This window comes from Pecten maximus, chromosome 18 (genome assembly GCF_902652985.1).
Source record: "Pecten maximus chromosome 18, xPecMax1.1, whole genome shotgun sequence".
Taxonomy (NCBI): Eukaryota; Metazoa; Mollusca; class Bivalvia; order Pectinida; family Pectinidae; genus Pecten; species Pecten maximus.
Window position 1 is genome coordinate 28826041 of NC_047032.1, and position 15784 is coordinate 28841824.

Sequence of the window (15784 nt, forward strand, 5' to 3'; positions counted from 1 at the left end):
CGGCTTTCCTCCACCTCCAAAACCGGGCACGTCCTTAAATGACCCTGGCTTTTGATAGGGCGTAAAACTAAATAAACCAAACCAAAATCGCCATGGCTGACTAGAACCGTCGGTGGCTCTCCCCGGCTACCTTACTACAATCTAAAGCTCCTCGGTAAGACAAGGTTGTACAACTGCTGGCTGCTTATGCCGTGGCTGATCTAGTGGTCTGTCCATTGTTTACATAAAATAGGTCAGGTTTAGTTCAAGTGTTGAAAGGATGACGACGTCAGTTTGTGTATTTTGATATCAATCTGTCATGCAAAGCTACCTTTGTATATGAAACAGGAAACGAATACTTTTTATAAGGATGGTCTGTTATGTCATATTTCGTCCAGGAAGGGATGGTTATACCACAACTACAGACACTGACGGACACGTGTAGGACCCAAGGTCGTAACCGGCGATACCATTACCAGGTAAATACTTAATTTATTTCATGAATCAACATTAAGTTAATCTCTTTATCTCAATGGCAGATTTGTTATGAAAAAAACTCGAGTTATCATAAATATTCGAGATAACCGAGTATATTTTATTTCGATTTTTACCGTTGAAACTGACTTTTACCTCGAGCTAAGCAGTGTCTTTAAGTTTGGATTTGTATTTGAGTTCGAGATAACGATATTCGTCTTATGATGTTTGACAGTTATATGTAAGTGTTATTTTAAATTTACATATGACCACAGTTGTTTATAGTCTAACCATAAGGTAATACCTATTCTCAGTGTTGTATGGGAGACTGAGTGAAATAGGGGTAGGTGGTTCAATTTCTAGACTCTCTAGTAGTGATAATGTAACATATACCTAAAACGAAAGCTGAACATTGTTTAAGTCCCATTGAAATCCCATTTGAAAATAATTTATATGAAGACATAGCTTGTATAGTTTTAAAACATCCGGTTTATAGATAACGATATTTAATGCATGTAATATGTGGTATAGATCTTCTGATAAAACAGATTACAAGGTTACTTCACATCCAATTGCTTTGTATATCTGCTTTGTAGTTCATTACAAAACTCGATATATGTACATTTCACGTTCTGTACATTCTGTAATAATAATACATACGTCTACTTTGTATTTAGGACTATACTGCGCTTACCTAGCTTCTATTAAAACCTGACACCGAAACGTAAATGGGTCAAACGTAAATATGTCTCTTTAGTAAACGTTGTACTGGCTCAGTGATCTGGAAAATATTGTAAAAACAAACCCGAGGAGAAAAAGCAAGTCATAATAAAGTAAGCTGTTTTGTGTATAGTATCTCGCTTGTTTATTCACGTTCTCACAAAGGAAAGCCAATGACAATTAATAGCTAACAGCTTGTCTAGGATCTCCTCGCTATGTTTAGCGTTACGCGGCGTCAACATCAACGTTAACCCTTGTCTGTTCGTCTTTTCTCGTCAGTGTTCATACAATTGCGCCAGATAGGTTCTACATGTATATATAAATATATATATAAGTTTGTTCTCCAGTAAAACGCTACAACCTTCACAGCTTGTTGCCAACAAATATACGGTTATAAAGAGTCTCTTTTTAGCGTTCATTTAATACGTTACACGAAATGTACCAAATTGTGTGTCTTATGTTTGGATATATACACCAATCAAAATAACTGGAGATATAAATGTGTCTTGTTTATGAAGTAAAATAAATAAAAAAAACACATTCTCTAATTTGCTAATATGGTTGCTATAGTGATATGTAATTGGGCGAGCCATTTTATATTCAGTATCTTGTGTTTTTTTGTTGTTTTTTTGTATAGCCCTTTGTAAAAGTAACACTGCACTTTATAAGAAAACCAAATTATAATTATTTTCTTGTACACCGTAACTTGTATACAACAGGTATTGCATGGCTTGTTTACCTGTATATAAACAAGGTCAGAGAGTAATTTTTCCCTGATTACGAAGTACAGGTAACAGATTTTAGCACATTTCAACTCATCTATCGTTCACTGACTCTGTTGATAATAGTGTTGGTAACCCAACCAATTAATTGCTTTTCTGCATACCGGGGTGAGATTAATGGAATTGTTCGCTTCCTTGGTGGTGAAACATGGTAATAAACAATCAACAACGCAGAGGAGGAGGTGGGTGGGGGGGGGGGGGGGGGGGGGGGGGGGGGGGGGGGTGTCCTTAAGTTGAATAATCTTACCCGGAGAGCGGAGATCCCTCCGTATCACCCCTATCACAGAAGGTGCATACTTATTTCCTCTTACCCAGTTTACTCCACAGGCGCTTGTATAGAAAATGTGATTTTCAATATTTTTTTTTATGACAGTGGTATGTGCTTAACAGATTACACATACCACTGTCATAAAAAAAATAAAAAATCATATTTTTCTATGAAAGCGCCTGTGGTTTACTCTGGTATGTATCTAAAATTACAACTACAGCGATACAAGAAAATGTTGAAGTGACGTGATTGAGTTGTAAAGACTTGACGTGAATATGTTGCCGATGTGACGTCACTTTTAGCTCACCTGGTGCAAAGGACCAAGGTGAGCCTATGCCATACCGTGGCGTCTGTCGTCCGTCCGTCGTCCGTCCGTCCGTCAACAATTGCCTTCTTCTTCATAACCACTGATCAGAATATAACCAAATTTGGTCAAAAGCATCCCTGTGGAGTGGGGACTCAAAATTATTCAAATGGTGGGGCTGACCCCCCGGGGGTCTTAGGGGCGGGGCCAAAAGGGGTCAATTTGGCTAAATTGATATAAATAACTTTTTTGCTGAAACTAAGCAATGGATATCGCTCATATTCGTCTAGTAGCATCCCCTTGGGGTAGGGATTCAAAATTGTACAAATGGTAGGGCTGACCCCCAGAGGCCTGAGGGGCATGGCCAAAGGGATCAATTTGGCTAAAATGATATAAACAACTTCTTCTCTGGTAGTATATAAGTGATGAATAGCATTCATACCCGACTGGTAGCATCCCTAAGGGTTCAGGATTCAAAAAGCTACAAATGGTCCAGCTGACCCCCAGGAGGCTGAGGGGCAGGGCCAAAAGTGAGCAATTTGGCCATATTGCTATAAACACTTTTTTGTAGTGTTGAAAGTGTTGAGATTCCTAACTCATAACCATATATGGCATCGCTGAGCACCATGAGATAACGACAATCATGTTGTAGAAATAGGCCATTGGGTCTTTCCCCACCCCTCGGGGACTTGGTTACTTTAAACACAATCATGTTGTAGAAACAATCCTTTGGGTAGAGACTTGACTGCGTTTCTGGGTTTTATCTTTGAAGCATTTGAGGTCCCTTCCCCTTAACTATATATAGCGTTGTTAGACATTAACAAATAAAGCTATTAACAAATTGAACATGAACATATTTTGACATTTGGTCAAATGCAACCAGGTGAGCGATACAGGCCGCGACGTCATATAATTGTTGAGAACGTGGAAGGAGCACGTGTAGCTTGTCTCAAGATAAGTGATAATTAGGACTAGGTTTACATGGTGGGTGTCCTCGATTAATCCTTACCGATCCACTGGTCCGATACTCCTTTTTGCCATTGTTTTATTGATTTCAGTAAGATCTACTATTTACGAAACAGCACATTTTTGGAGTTAGCTATAACAGAAGTGTTGAAGACAAGTGCTTGTATCATGAGAGTTGCTGTGTAATGTGTATAGCACGTTTACCCATTGCAAATCAGAGAGTATTTAGTTTCGGTATGCGCAGAACAAGTTTGTTGAAATTTTATTATAATTTTGATTGACTGGATGATGGAGAACGTTACAGGAATACCTAGCGAAGGAAATAAAGCCATGCCTCATCCTGCTGGAGAGAGTTGGGTGTGTAGGCAGTATGGAAACTATTGGAGTTATTTGAATTTTAAAATGTTATCTTTGAATGCATCATAAGACCATGACGCAACATTCCATGTTACATTAAGGTTCGCTTATAAATAGTTATGACACACTTAATTAATAGTGAAAATACGTATATAAATGTGTAATACTGTACTTGAGATAAGGGGACAACATTTCTCGAGCTTTGTATAACATTTTATGTGTTGAGTAATTTCTATCTTGCCAATACCCGAAATGTTCAAACAATATTTACATTTACACTGCAGCCCAACTTTATAACTTTACCAATCTCACTTGAAGGTTACGAGTCCATAACTTCCAACTCTTTATTATGACGACATTATTATAGTGACGTCATAATTGTAACGTCGGCGATAACTGTTTGAAAAGGCTGTTCCGTCTTTGACGATAATGATTTGTTTATTCATCGTAGAAGCAACATTCCTGGATATGGTCTTTAAAAATCGTTGTCAAATGTAAATATAAGCATTGAACTGCTTTCAGTTGGAAGTTATGGGCTGATGAATGCCAACTGGACAAAGGCAAATTTCAACATGAAGCGCTTCATTAAATTTGCCTTTGTCCAGTTGGCATTCACCAGCCCATAACTTCCAACTGAAAGCATTTCAATGCTTAAATGAATATTATTTGTTAGGTACATGTATGCTTCAGAATTAAACTGTCTTGATATGATATCTATGATCGATTTAAATGTGAGAGTTTTGCGGGCAAATGCCATATTGCGCGCTAGCGAAACGTGATTACAAATTTGTACCCATGTGACAGCATTCGACTTTCCTTTGAAGTATTTTTGTTACCACGCGTCAGAGTGCGGGACGGCGGAGACAATGTTTCTCCAAAGAATATTCTGAAATATATTCGTTCGCCTTCTTGGTGTCATCCACAATTTTGACACAGATAAATCAAATCCCATCTGCGGCTTTTGTTCCTTACGTGTTAAGAGTTTTCTTGCCTGTAGTGTTCTATAATTATAAGTTAACGTTTTTTACAGTGTTTTTCTCCTTCATCTCGTACACAAAGCTGGATTAACTGCCACAGACAATACCAGTCGTCTCGGAGTAATCGAGACGGGCGTATATTGCCAGAGTTTTGTGAGAAAACCATGATGATACGAAATACACACGGAGAGTTCTCCTTGCATCAGTGTAAACTCATTATCTGTGCATGTGATAGACCATCCATGTGCAACACAAGTTAGGCAAAGAACAGCCGAGAAGTAGTGTATCGAAACCTGTACAATTTTTCCTCGTTTCTTTTAGAACAAGCGTGGCTGAAAGATCAGTAGAGATTAACTAGTGTGTTGTGTCACTGGGGTTATAGTGGTACGTATAGTACCAAGGTTAATCACATCAGGCAAGGCTGTCGGGAAATGGCTCATCTCGAACACTGTTTTGATGAATGTCTTGATTATTGAGATAACAAGTTATACCAGAGCTAACTCAAAGTTGATGGGAGAGAAGCAAAGCATGAACAGATAAATGGAAAGATTTATTTGAAAATGGGGCACCAGTCCGAATTTTCTGACGATTTTGCTGTACTAAATCGTCACCGTACAGTCCTAAAAAACTAGTTTATATCACAACTCTGCAGGTTATGAGGGCAGCAGATCAATTTTATTCACCTGGGAACCATTGGGAAACATTTTACAGTGTTTTCCTCGGTTAAACAAATATTAATATCTCCCCAAAGTATTTTGTATCGTGTTCATCAAAAAATACATTTTAGAATGTCATGACCACACATCTGCGTCTGAATTCGCCACATATGAATACAGCACTTTTATCTTAATGCAATAAAGGCATTTAAATGTACAGAGGTATGGTAGTGTACAGAGGTATGGTAGTGTACAGAGGTATGGTAGTGTACAGAGGTATGGTAGTGTACAGAGGTATGGTAGTGTACAGAGGTATGGTAGTGTACAGAAGTATGGTAGTGTACAGAGGTATGGTAGTGTACAGAGGTATGGTAGTGTACAGAGGTATGGTAGTGTACAGAGGTATGGTAGTGTACAGAGGTATGGTAGTGTACAGAGGTATGGTAGTGTACAGAGGTATGGTAGTGTACAGAGTATGGTAGTGTACAGAGGTATGGTAGTGTACAGAGGTATGGTAGTGTACAGAGGTATGGTAGTGTACAGAGGTATGGTAGTGTACAGAGGTATGGTAGTGTACAGAGGTATGGTAGTGTACAGAGGTATGGTAGTGTACAGAGGTATGGTAGTGTACAGAAGTATGGTAGTGTACAGAGGTATGGTAGTGTACAGAGGTATGGTAGTGTACAGAGGTATGGTAGTGTACAGAGGTATGGTAGTGTACAGAGTATGGTAGTGTACAGAAGTATGGTAGTGTACAGAGGTATGGTAGTGTACAGAGGTATGGTAGTGTACAGAGGTATGGTAGTGTACAGAGGTATGGTAGTGTACAGAGGTATGGTAGTGTACAGAGGTATGGTAGTGTACAGAGGTATGGTAGTGTACAGAGGTATGGTAGTGTACAGAGGTATGGTAGTGTACAGAAGTATGGTAGTGTACAGAGGTATGGTAGTGTACAGAGGTATGGTAGTGTACAGAGGTATGGTAGTGTACAGAGGTATGGTAGTGTACAGAGGTATGGTAGTGTACAGAGGTATGGTAGTGTACAGAGCTATGGTAGTGTACAGAGGTATGGTAGTGTACAGAGGTATGGTAGTGTACAGAGGTATGGTAGTGTACAGAGGTATGGTAGTGTACAGAGGTATGGTAGTGTACAGAGGTATGGTAGTGTACAGAGGTATGGTAGTGTACAGAGGTATGGTAGTGTACAGAGGTATGGTAGTGTACAGAGTATGGTAGTGTACAGAGGTATGGTAGTGTACAGAGGTATGGTAGTGTACAGAGGTATGGTAGTGTACAGAGGTATGGTAGTGTACAGAGGTATGGTAGTGTACAGAGCTATGGTAGTGTACAGAGGTATGGTAGTGTACAGAGGTATGGTAGTGTACAGAGTATGGTAGTGTACAGAGGTATGGTAGTGTACAGAGGTATGGTAGTGTACAGAGGTATGGTAGTGTACAGAGTATGGTAGTGTACAGAGGTATGGTAGTGTACAGAGCTATGGTAGTGTACAGAGGTATGGTAGTGTACAGAGGTATGTTAGTGTACAGAGTATGGTAGTGTACAGAGGTATGGTAGTGTACAGAGGTATGGTAGTGTACAGAGGTATGTTAGTGTACAGAGTATGGTAGTGTACAGAGGTATGGTAGTGTACAGAGGTATGGTAGTGTACAGAGGTATGGTAGTGTACAGAGGTATGGTAGTGTACAGAGGTATGGTAGTGTACAGAGGTATGGTAGTGTACAGAGGTATGGTAGTGTACAGAGGTATGGTAGTGTACAGAGTATGGTAGTGTACAGAGGTATGGTAGTGTACAGAGGTATGGTAGTGTACAGAGGTATGGTAGTGTACAGAGGTATGGTAGTGTACAGAGGTATGGTAGTGTACAGAGGTATGGTAGTGTACAGAGGTATGGTAGTGTACAGATGTATGGTAGTGTACAGAGTATGGTAGTGTACAGAGGTTGGTAGTGTACAGAGGTATGGTAGTGTACAGAGGTATGGTAGTGTACAGAGGTATGGTAGTGTACAGAGGTATGGTAGTGTACAGAGGTATGGTAGTGTACAGAGGTATGGTAGTGTACAGAGTATGGTAGTGTACAGAGGTATGGTAGTGTACAGAGGTATGGTAGTGTACAGAGGTATGGTAGTGTACAGAGGTATGGTAGTGTACAGAGGTATGGTAGTGTACAGAGGTATGGTAGTGTATCAGAAGTATGGTAGTGTACAGAGGTATGGTAGTGTACAGAAGGTAGTGGTAGTGTACAGAGGTATGGTAGTGTACAGAGTTGGTAGTTACAGAGTATGGTAGTGTACAGAGGTATGGTAGTGTACAGAGGTATGGTAGTGTACAGAGGTATGGTAGTGTACAGAGGTATGGTAGTGTACAGAAGGTATGGTAGTGTACAGGAGCTATGGTAGTGTACCGATGTTGTATGGTAGTGTACAGAGGTATGGTAGTGTACAGAGGTATGGTAGTGTACAGAGCTATGGTAAAGGTACAGAAGGTATGGTAGTGTACAGAGGTATGGTAGTGTACAGAAGGTATGGTAGTGTATAGAGGTATGGTAGTGTACAGAGGTATGGTAGTGTACAGAGGTATGGTAGTGTACAGAGGTATGGTAGTGTACAGAGGTTGGTAGTGTACAGAGGTATGGTAGTGTACAGAGGTATGGTAGTGTACAGAGGTATGGTAGTGTACAGAGGTATGGTAGTGTACAGAGTATGGTAGTGTACAGAGGTATGGTAGTGTACAGAGGTATGGTAGTGTACAGAGGTATGGTAGTGTACAGAGGTATGGTAGTGTACAGAGGTATGGTAGTGTACAGAGGTATGGTAGTGTACAGAGGTATGGTAGTGTACAGAGGTATGGTAGTGTACAGAGTATGGTAGTGTACAGAAGTATGGTAGTGTACAGAGTATGGTAGTGTACAGAGGTATGGTAGTGTACAGAGGTATGGTAGTGTACAGAGTATGGTAGTGTACAGAGGTATGGTAGTGTACAGAGGTATGGTAGTGTACAGAGGTATGGTAGTGTACAGAGGTATGGTAGTGTACAGAGGTATGGTAGTGTACAGAGGTATGGTAGTGTACAGAGGTATGGTAGTGTACAGAGGTATGGTAGTGTACAGAGGTATGGTAGTGTACAGAGGTATGGTAGTGTACAGAGGTATGGTAGTGTACAGAGGTATGGTAGTGACTAGTGTACAGAAGTATGGTAGTGTACAGAAGTATGGTAGTGTACAGAGGTATGGTAGTGTACAGAGGTATGGTAGTGTACAGAGGTATGGTAGTGTACAGAGGTATGGTAGTGTACAGAGGTATGGTAGTGTACAGAGGTATGGTAGTGTACAGAGGTATGGTAGTGTACAGAAGTATGGTAGTGTACAGAGGTATGGTAGTGTACAGAGGTATGGTAGTGTACAGAGGTATGGTAGTGTACAGAAGTATGGTAGTGTACAGAGCTATGGTAGTGTACAGAGGTATGGTAGTGTACAGAGGTATGGTAGTGTACAGAGGTATGGTAGTGTACAGAGGTATGGTAGTGTACAGAGGTATGGTAGTGTACAGAGGTATGGTAGTGTACTAGAGGTATGGTAGTGTACAGAGGTATGGTAGTGTACAGAGGTATGGTAGTGTACAGAGGTATGGTAGTGTACAGAGGTATGGTAGTGTACAGAGGTATGGTAGTGTACAGAGTATGGTAGTGTACAGAGGTATGGTAGTGTACAGAGGTATGGTAGTGTACAGAGGTATGGTAGTGTACAGAGGTATGGTAGTGTACAGAGGTATGGTAGTGTACAGAGGTATGGTAGTGTACAGAGGTATGGTAGTGTACAGAGGTATGGTAGTGTACAGAGGTATGGTAGTGTACAGAGGTATGGTAGTGTACAGAGGTATGGTAGTGTACAGAGGTATGGTAGTGTACAGAGGTATGGTAGTGTACAGAGGTATGGTAGTGTACAGAGGTATGGTAGTGTACAGAGGTATGGTAGTGTACAGAGGTATGGTAGTGTACAGAAGTATGGTAGTGTACAGAGGTATGGTAGTGTACAGAGGTATGGTAGTGTACAGAGTATGGTAGTGTACAGAGGTATGGTAGTGTACAGAGGTATGGTAGTGTACAGAGGTATGGTAGTGTACAGAGGTATGGTAGTGTACAGAGGTATGGTAGTGTACAGAGGTATGGTAGTGTACAGAGGTATGGTAGTGTACAGAGGTATGGTAGTGTACAGAGGTATGGTAGTGTACAGAGGTATGGTAGTGTACAGAGGTATGGTAGTGTACAGAGGTATGGTAGTGTACAGAGGTATGTAGTGTACAGAGGTATGGTAGTGTACAGAGGTATGGTAGTGTACAGAGGTATGGTAGTGTACAGAGGTATGGTAGTGTACAGAGGTATGGTAGTGTACAGAGGTATGGTAGTGTACAGAGGTATGGTAGTGTACAGAGGTATGGTAGTGTACAGAGGTATGGTAGTGTACAGAGGTATGGTAGTGTACAGAGGTATGGTAGTGTACAGAGGTATGGTAGTGTACAGAGGTATGGTAGTGTACAGATGTATGGTAGTGTACAGAAGTATGGTAGTGTACAGAGGTATGGTAGTGTACAGAGGTATGGTAGTGTACAGAGGTATGGTAGTGTACAGAGGTATGGTAGTGTACAGATGTATGGTAGTGTACAGAGGTATGGTAGTGTACAGAGGTATGGTAGTGTACAGAGGTATGGTAGTGTACAGAAGTATGGTAGTGTACAGAGGTATGGTAGTGTACAGAGTATGGTAGTGTACAGAAGTATGGTAGTGTACAGAGGTATGGTAGTGTACAGAGGTATGGTAGTGTACAGAGGTATGGTAGTGTACAGAAGTATGGTAGTGTACAGAGGTATGGTAGTGTACAGAGGTATGGTAGTGTACAGATGTATGGTAGTGTACAGAGGTATGGTAGTGTACAGAGGTATGGTAGTGTACAGAGGTATGGTAGTGTACAGAGCTATGGTAGTGTACAGAGGTATGGTAGTGTACAGAGGTATGGTAGTGTACAGAGGTATGGTAGTGTACAGAGGTATGGTAGTGTACAGAGGTATGGTAGTGTACAGAGGTATGGTAGTGTACAGAGGTATGGTAGTGTACAGAGGTATGGTAGTGTACAGAGTATGGTAGTGTACAGAGGTATGGTAGTGTACAGAGGTATGGTAGTGTACAGAGGTATGGTAGTGTACAGGGGTAGGGTAGTGTACAGAGGTGTGGTAGTGTACAGAGGTATGGTAGTGTACAGAGGTATGGTAGTGTACAGAAGTATGGTAGTGTACAGTAGTATGGTAGTGTACAGAAGTACGGTAGTGTACAGAAGTATGGTAGTGTACAGAAGTATGGTAGTGTACAGAAGTATGGTAGTGTACAGAAGTATGGTAGTGTACAGAGCTATGGTAGTGTACAGGAGTAGGGTAGTGAACAGAGGTATGGTAGTGTACAGAGGTATGGTAGTGTACAGAAGTATGGTACCTTTTTGAAATGTAAAATATATTTGTGGAAAAGGAAAGCAACGAATGGTCATGGCTGCTCGAACATTTTTTTACATCAAAAATTCCAAGTACTTCATTTTCTATATTACTTACTTATATTACCTGTATAAACTGTTGAAAAAACGCTGTAATAGTACGAGGTTATGATAAAAGCTGGTTTGAATAACCTAGCGATCTAGCGATTATACGCGATTTTTCATATTTTTTATGATTTTTAGAAATCTGATGCAAACTAAATGCGTGGTTGGTCCGTAATCTGACCATTCAGCGATATTCTGACTTAGACACGGAAATATGAGTAGCTTATGTTTCGTCGGAACAAAAAGAGGAATGTTGTAGGCGGTCTCTTCCTTTGGTATTAAGTACGCCTAGCTTTATAGCATGTCTCAGTAATATTGTGTACAGCCCAGAATCGTTATCGTCTTATGACGTCGTCTTGTCCGCGTACACCAATTCATACTTAAAAATTTGAATTATAAATCTGGATTTCAAGATGAAATTCTTTAAATGATTACCGGAACAGTTTCAATTCAATTTTGAATTAAGTAATTGAATTGCATCTGTCGTTTAGCCATTTCTCTGGTGTTTAGTTCCTTGTAGTAACTGTTAGATATCATAGATGTTACTTCTAAGACCTCTTCATCGAAAGTCCAGCAGCTTTATACTTTGGATTTATAGAATCTTACATGGGTCTGTTTCGTGGACAGGGATATCTCAGCAGAGGCTCAGTCAGCAGGAGGCTTGCCGAGTGCTGGTCAGCCAAACTCTTACACAAGGGTTGAGATATCCTTGTTCCCAAAACAGACCCATGATCGATTATTTTTCTCACATGCTTATAAGCAAAATGTATGTTTTTATGAAAGATTTTTGTCGCAATCTGCAATGCTCTATGGAATGTGCGTCAAAATTAATGACGTCATCATTTACGACATAGTTATATTCAACGTAAAATGATGACGCTACGTTATTGTAAGCAGTGTCATATAGCGCTTGTCAGCTGTTTTACCCCCAAGTGATATCGATTTGGCAACCGCGGGATAACCCTGTGAAGTATGTGAGGAAAATAGAACCTTTCGCCTCGTTGGGAGTGAGACAGAAATTTCTCTTACCCTGGACAGGGATATCCGCAGTTTAACCGGGGTGAGATTTTAATAATAGAATCTTTCCCTGTCTTGGGGTGTCACAAAGAAATCTCAACCCGAGGGGATTGATTAACATCCAACACGCGGCTTGCCGAGGTGTGGACATTCATGAATTTCCCCGACGTGACGTGATTGAATTGTCGACGTGACGTCATTGCACTGTTGCCGTGACGGCATGGTTTTGTTGACGTGAAGAAATGCAATTGTTGAGAACGTGCAAATAGCACGTATAGCTTGTCTTTTTCCTAGGGTAAGATTAATAGAATCATTCACCCCTTTTTGGGTTGAGATAGGAGGATCTCAACCCGAGGAGGGAGATTGTTAAATTCCCAAACACGAGGCTTACCGAGTCAAACACGAGGCTGGCCGAGTGTTTGGAACTTAACAATCTCCCTCCGAGGGTTGAGATCCCCTGTCTCATCCCAAAAGGGGTGAATGATTATTTTCCTCTTACCCTGTTTTCCAATCGAAGTGTGAGCCAAATCCAAACGTATGTAAACAACAGCACGTGGACGGCGGATGACAGTTGTGATAAGACTGCAGCAGACGCTTAACACCTTACGATGTTGATTTCATACAAAATATAGTTCCGATTAGCTTGTAAAAAAAAAATGCTTATTTTAATTTCTTTGTCATAATATTGATATTTTGTATTCAAAACGTTTCCGGTTAGGTCATAGTGACGTCACCCTATCATGAACAAGAGCACGTTCAAGAGCACATGTAGCTTGTCTTTCCCCTAGGGTGAGATAAGAAAAATCTCACCCGGTAAACTGCAGATATCCCTGTCCAGGGTGAGAGAAAATGTTATCTTCTCTGCGGTTAGAAATATTTCAGAAGCTTTTTTCCGTATGTAGTTTTTATTTCGAATATATATTTTCGGACTTTCATAAAAAGACGAGACTGTTTTAAAAAACAACATATCCCCAGATTTACTGAAAGTGGCCGACTGTGAAAATAAAAGATACTATAATACTCTACATATACATAACTTTCTACCCTAGAACCGATAATGTAAGCCCTAATGCTGGTATTAATATTCACCTCGTGCTATTCAAAGTCTCAGTTTAAACATTACCATTGAGTTTGAGTTGGAATCTCCTGTTTGGTTTACTCGTGTTTTACTTATATTTCCACAACTGTACACTAACAACCGTGGTGGTAATTACGGCGTACTTATCTAAACCCCTGACCGTATTATACCCAGATTTATCATCACTCTGTTTTTAAATTTCGCAACTGTGACGTCATTTATCGTAACCACTACCTTCTAGCCAATGGCTTACATTGAAAATTCCGTCGCGTTTCGTAGCACTGAAACGTGTTACGTGTAGAGTAACTACTCCTTTACGTTCTTCTAAAACACTATCAGCTTGTCTTCGTCCAATAGTCCAAACCTGGAATTCTCTGTTTGTGAAGTTTCCCGCTGTTTCCTTCCATAAAGCCTCGCCTTTCTGCTGAAATACCTCATTAGTTATTTAGTCGTTGGACACTGAACTTTGTCCTTAAAGTAGACCCTCTAACGATTACTATTTTTTTACATTGTGAAAGTGACATTTTTCTACCCTCGATTGTTTAAAAGGCAATATTTCTTTGATGTAATATTTTAATATTGGGTGTAAGTTTTTAGAGAAGATTCTTAAGACTTTTTCTGAGAAGACTGAACTCTCTCCCAACTGGACTCAAACCATACAGTTTATGTTATATATTCTAAGTATATCAAATATGGCTACTGACCTGTGAATATTATAGTATCCTTGTTTAATCATTTTTATGCCTTATGAATAACTTTACTACAAGTATTTGTTTGATTCTTTTTTTGTATTTCCAATACACACCTAAACTAAAACAAAACAAGCATTATCTACTGTATGTAAGTCTGTAGTTCGCGAAAACCATTATTTTGCGCGAACTTACCTTCAATACATATTTGCGAAATACATGATTTCGCGAGCGCTGATCAAGAAATTATTTTAAAATTTCGAATGATGAAATGTAAGGGGTCCATGGGTCATCAAGACTCCCTACATTGTATATCGGTAACGACTAAGCGTAGTCGGCATTCCAACAGGTGTTATTTTCGGCATGATATCGCTAATGAGGTTTTGATTAAAGCTGGTTTGAATAACCTAGCGATCTAGCGATTATACGCGATTTTTCATATTTTTTTTATGATTTTTAGAAATCTGATGCAAACTAAATGCGTGGTTGGTCCGTAATCTCACCATTCAGCGATATTCTGACTTAGACACGGAAATATGAGTAGCTTATGTTTCGTCGGAACAAAAAGAGGAATGTTGTAGGCGGTCTCTTCCTTTGGTATTAAGTACGCCTAGCTTTATAGCATGTCTCAGTAATATTGTGTACAGCCCAGAATCGTGATCGTGTTATGACGTCGTCTTGTCCGCGTACACCGATTCATACTTCTTGATATGATTTTTAATCTAGAAATATTTGAATTATCAATCTGGATTTCAAGATGAATTTCTTTAAATGATTACCGGAACAGTTTCAATTCAATTTTGAAGTAAGCAATTGAATTTCATCTGTCGTTTAGCCATTTCTCTGGTGTTTAGTTCCTTATAGTAAACTGTTAGATATCATAAATGTTACTTCTAAGACCTCTTCATCGAAAGTCCAGCAGCTTTATACTTTGGATTTATAGAATCTTACATGGGTCTGTTTCGTGGACAGGGATATCTCAACCCGAGTGTAAGAGTTTGGCCAGTTAGCACGAGGCTTGCCGAGTGCTGGTCAGCCAAACTCTTACACGAGGGTTGAGATATCCTTGTTCCCAAAACAGACCCATGATCGATTATTTTTCTCACATGCTTATAAGCAAAATGTATGTTTTTATGAAAGATTTTTGTCGCAATCTGCAATGCTCTATGGAATGTGCGTCAAAATTAATGACGTCATCATTTACGACATAGTTATATTCAACGCCAAATGATGACGTTACGTTATTGTAAGCCGTGTCATACACTGTATAGCGCTTGTCAGCTGTTTTACCCCCAAGTGTGATATCGATTTATCTTTTCCCTGGCAACCGCGGGATAACCCTGTGAAGTATGTGAGAAAAATAGAACCTTTCGCCTCGTTGGGAGTGAGACAGAAATTTCTCTTACCCTGGACAGGGATATCCGCAGTTTAACCGGGGTGGGATTTTAATAATAGAATCGTTCCCTGTCTTGGGGTGTCACAAAGAAATCTCAACCCGAGGGGATTGATTAACATCCAACACGCGGCTTGTCGAGGTTTGGATATTCAGGGATTCCCCCGACGTGACGTGTTGAATTGTCGACGTGACGTCATTGCACTGTTGCCGTGACGGCATGGTTTTGTTGACGTGACGAAATGCAATTGTTGAGAACGTGCAAATAGCACGTATAGCTTGTCTTTTTCCTAGGGTAAGATTAATAGAATCATTCACCCCTTTTTGGGATGAGATAGGAGGATCTCAACCCGAGGAGGGAGATTGTTAAATTCCCAAACACAAGGCTTGCCGAGTGTTTGGAACTTAACAATCTCCCTCCGAGGGTTGAGATCCCCCTATCTCATCCCAAAACGGGGTGAATGATTATTTTCCTCTTACCCTGTTTTCCAATCGAAGTGTGAGCCAAATCCAAACGTATGTAAA

The 15784-nt window shown here is 40.2% G+C and overlaps 1 protein-coding gene across 1 annotated transcript in view; it reads left to right on the forward strand.

Moving 5' to 3' along the window:
• Positions 1-205: 205 nt before the first annotated feature.
• The window catches only part of LOC117316402 (D(2) dopamine receptor A-like), a 64060-nt gene continuing 48481 nt past the window's right edge, over positions 206-15784 (forward strand). The window contains exon 1 of the mRNA XM_033870950.1: positions 206-458. The gene's annotated coding sequence lies outside the window, so the exon portion shown is untranslated. The remainder of the gene's footprint in view (positions 459-15784) is intronic.